This window comes from Lactuca saligna, chromosome 6 (genome assembly GCF_052625555.1).
Source record: "Lactuca saligna cultivar CGN05327 chromosome 6, ASM5262555v1, whole genome shotgun sequence".
In the NCBI taxonomy this organism is placed as follows: Eukaryota; Viridiplantae; Streptophyta; class Magnoliopsida; order Asterales; family Asteraceae; genus Lactuca; species Lactuca saligna.
Genome location: NC_136422.1, coordinates 172,046,513 through 172,051,287, shown reverse-complemented (window position 1 = coordinate 172,051,287; position 4,775 = coordinate 172,046,513). Strand labels below are relative to the sequence as shown.

Here is a 4,775-nt window from a genome sequence, read left to right as displayed (position 1 = left end):
TGGGCTTGAAAATAACGCGTCAAATCTTTATTTAAAAATAAATAAATAAACACCTATGAAGGATCATTAGAAAAATTACATATACACAAAAAACAATTTTCTTTGAAAACTTGCCTGTTTTAATATTATTCTCATCTAAAAGCAATTCTGAAAAGAGAATAACGTATACTTTCATGGGGATGAATTAAGACCAATGACAAGTGACAACAATTGTCCACAAAGTGATAACTAATGTCTACAATTCGAAGGGCCATTCAACTCTTACGGCAATCCTTTAATATTTATATTTGACCTCTCGTGTAACCTGAAAACTGTTTCTTTAATTCTTTATGTCACCATCAATCAAATTTTGGAATATAAACATCTCATACTTCGACGTTTTACCACATATCTCATTGTGTTCATACACCACATACCCATATAATCAACTTCGGCTGCTTCAATAGGATCCTGTGTCATTCGTACAAGACATGGGGCAGGTATAAATTACCCACCACTGACTTTGCTTCCAAATAAGAAGGCTTAAGTTGTGACTACTTGTTTTTTAATTCATTTGATTGGGGATGGTAACCTATTGCCACACGATGTTTGATGTTTGATGCTGCTTTTAGTCCTGGATTTTCTCTCAAAAAATGAAAACAATCGTCGGTAAGAGTGACCAGACTCTATATATATATATATATATATATATATATATATATATATATATATATATATATATATATATATATATATATATATATATAGCATGTGAAAATCCTTTTTTTTTCTCTCTTTTGGATAAAAAAATGACAAAATTGTAATTTTTGCAGTATAATATTTTCATTCTTATATGTTCTCATATTTGAACACAAAACTTATATAAATTACAAGTTTATACAATCCATTCGTAATTTAATTCACAAAATTCACAATTTAATACAAACAATTTTATACTAATTCACAAACTTAAAGAAATCAAAATTTCAAACCCTACTACTACCACCACCACACGCTCCCACCAACCACCTATACCAGCATCGCAACCATTATTTTCTTCTAAATTAGATCTGTAAACAAAGTCATTCATTAATAACATAAATATTGTATTCACAGTCTAATAAAACCATTTATTTCACTTATTTTGAATTTAATGCAAAATTATTATTAAAATTAATGTATTCTTATATACTTATACAACACAACAACTAAATATATTCAGAAAAAAATTAACAAAAAAAATTATACATAAATCATTTATATTTTAAATTATGAATTTAATATATTAAGTCGTGAATAAAATATACATTATTTCAAAAGCAAACAAAAAAATTGTAAAATACTCACAGCTTAATGTCAATTCATTCACAGCTTTATACAATAAACTCATAATTTAATATACAGAATTTACAGTTTAATATAGTCAATTCATAGTCTATGAAGAAAATATACAGTTTAATGCAGTCAATTCACAGTTTAAAACACAAAAGTCATAGTTTAATACACAAAATTCAAAGTTTAATACACAAAAAGTATGCATCCATAACCATATTTTCAGCTTAACACTCTTTATATAGTCAATACAAAGTTTATACACAAAATTCATAGCTTAATACAAGTAACTTCATAGTTTCATACACATAATTCACAACTTAATCTAGTCAATTTACAGTTCAAACAGAAAATTCACAACTTAATACAGTCAGTTTGTAGTTTAAAAAGAAAATTCAAAGCTTAATGTAATCAATTCACAGTTTAAAACACAAAAATGACAGGTTAGTAGACTAAATTCACATTTTAAAAAGAAAAATAAAGTATTTTCTATAAAATACGTGTTATGTGTAATTATATTGTTTGTTTATTTGACATGAATGTTGAATGAATGTTTGATATAGGTTTTGAACTGTATATTTATTTTTATCTACAAAAATGTTGGATAAAACATGGGTAGATAGTTGATGTGTGATGAAATAAAATGATGAGAGCCCTTGATGTTATTGTGATCCAGTCATCTATCGGAGTATTGATGACGATGACAGACTTTTCTAGATAGTCATATGGAACGCTGGCAGACTTGCAACCTGTAGGTGTTAATGAGCTTGGGTCTTCATTTGTTGTACTCCATCCCCCCACATGGTTTCCTTATTTGACATAAATTATTGGGAAACCCCCAAAGTACTGTTGTCGTCCCGATGAAAATCCTTAGGCTAGGTCCCTTGTGATAGTTGTTTTAGGGACGTAAAGTGAGGATAACGGGAATTGGTAATCGGATTATTGTTGTTTGATGAAATTAATAAATTTTTTTATTGTGGGTTGAAAATCCTATATGTTCACCAGGCTCCCAAGCCTGATCCACTCAGCTTTCTGTATTAAGGTAGTGGACCCAGAGCATAGTTGGACGGTGAAGAGAGATTTTTGGATTATAGGCCAGTAGTTGTAAATAACTATTGTAAGGCTTATAATGTACTATTTATGTTTTTGGTCTATATTGGAACATGACATCCCGAGGTTTTGGTATATAATGAAAATATATATTTCTTTAAGAAATGTTTTGATAAAAAAAAATTTATCATGTTTTGTTTTGGGGACAAATTCCGTAACATCTTTTAAAAGATTACTTTGATTTTATTTTAAAAGCATAAATTAAATCGGTTTTTTCTGGCCAACAAATTGGGGATATCACATAATTCATTCTAGATATTATGTATGCTTGGTTGCTTAACTAAAAATACCCTGAGCTCAAGAAAGACTTTTGGGGATGGATTTGGAGGGTTGCAAAAATGAGTGTCGTATAAACTAAGAGGTGAAGGTTCATAAGGATTGTGACTATTTAGGATTAGGAAGTTTTTAGGAACTATAGACACAAATATACGCATTGAGGTCTTGGTGTAATGGCTGAGCTCAAAAGGGATTGTCTTATGTGATATTGGTGATGAAAGTTTAATTTTAAAAAGTAGTTTTGCTTGGGGGCAAGCAAAAGATAAGCGTGGGGTATCTTGATATTGTCATATTTATATATACATTTAGGCAATATTTTAATACATTTTAAGTAATATTTTGGTTAATTGTAAAGATATGTGATACTTATTAAATTAATGTACATTTTGTAGCCAGAAGTGGACAAACTTGAAGAATAAAGACCAAAAGTGACAAGCATTGGAACTTGGGAGGATTGGAGCTTAAGAGAAGAAGATTTTTGCAAAAAAAAAAAAAAAAAAAAAAAAAAGCAAAAAAAGAACAAAAAAAAAATCACATCATGTGGCACTAATTATCACGACATGAGGAACAATATTCTTGAAGATAGACACGCGGAAGCCAATTTCCTTGCCAAAGAAAGATAAAACCGAGATCACAACGTGAGACTATAATTCTCACGATGTGAGGATGGATTTTTGGAATATATAAATATCTCTTTGCTCATTCGAGTTAGGAGGTTGGTTTTGACATATTCTGAGGTGATACTCGGTTTTGGAGATCAGAAACCTACGAAAAACACCTTTGGAAGGAGAGATCGCTTGAAGAAAGAAAATTTGAATATTAATTCATTACATTCGGTTTGCCTTTATTTAATCATGTCCATTTCTTATGAACGTATGTGTTTACTTTCAGCCAAGAGTAGCTAATCTAGTTTACTTTTGTTTAGCAAGATGAAACCTTAAAACAATGACTTTGTTTAGTATTTATTGGATTTTTATAAAGTTGGCTTAGTGCTCGTGTTTGATTATCATTGCCTAGCATGTTAAAGTTTGTATCTTTGTTGCTTAAATTCAAGTTTAGTGTAGCTTAGTGAACATTAAATTACATCAACTTGTTTAGCCAGTAGTTCAGTGACCATTAAATTGCTAGATCTAGGAGTGACCACATCTTAGATAAGTGATAAAAGTAACAACTTTAATTGTGTTGGAGAACATAATTGAGATCATAATTGTGTTGGCTTAATTGTCTTAGCCAAATCTTGCATAGCCCAATTATCATTAATAACTAATTATGTGTTTGCTTGTGTACGACTATTACATACTAGTACATGAATTGGTAAAAATATTAGTAGATTGGACCAAGATTGCTAATTACATAATACTTGGTAACCAACTTTATTAATCCATAAATAGTAAATAACCATAGGAAAAAGTTGGATTCGAAACTAAATGAAAGTGTTTTTAATATATTGATTACATTCATTTTTTGTTGAGTGCTTAAGTTTACCTGAACTTGAAAAATCAGATAAAACCACTTCTTAATTATTGTTTTTAGATTAATTTTTAGTAGTTAAATTATTTGTAACACCCCAAGTCAGAATCAAGAGTTCATGGGGTAGAGTGTAAGTTTGGAAAAGAGGAACTCGGCGAGTAGGAGCTGCAACTCGTTGAGTCTAAGCGTGTGCCGGGCACATGTTAAGTGATCGGACTCGCCGAGTCGGAGGCTGGACTCGACGAGTCCGTGCTGTAATGAGAAACCCTAATTCCTAGGGTTTGCACCCTATTTAAGGAGCCTTAAGCCCCCATTTCGGCCCCTTATTACTCCTCTGAGAATCAGAAGCTGTAAAATCATAAGTGAGAGCCTTGGGAGCATTTTGGAGCTTAGATAAGTGGATTTATGAAGGAGATCTTAAGATTAAGAAGCTTTGATCAAGGAGGCTTAAGAAGACTTGGTTTACTCTTCAGTTGGAGGTTGTTTTGAGGTAAGGATTCGTCATCTTGGCTTTATTCCTTCTAGATCCACCTTCATGGAGCTTTAGGGTTTGTTTGGAAGAATTTATGATGAGATCTTGATGCATGAGTTAGATCTGGAGTTGAAAC

At 31.0% G+C, this 4,775-nt stretch overlaps 1 long non-coding RNA gene across 1 annotated transcript; it reads left to right on the top strand.

The window, feature by feature from the left end:
- Window positions 1-385: 385 nt before the first annotated feature.
- Window positions 386-3,703, top strand: LOC145001979 (uncharacterized). The gene is made up of 2 exons (XR_013661770.1): window positions 386-479; window positions 3,090-3,703. It is a non-coding gene; the product is annotated as an uncharacterized LOC145001979 (long non-coding RNA).
- Window positions 3,704-4,775: the final 1,072 nt, after the last annotated feature.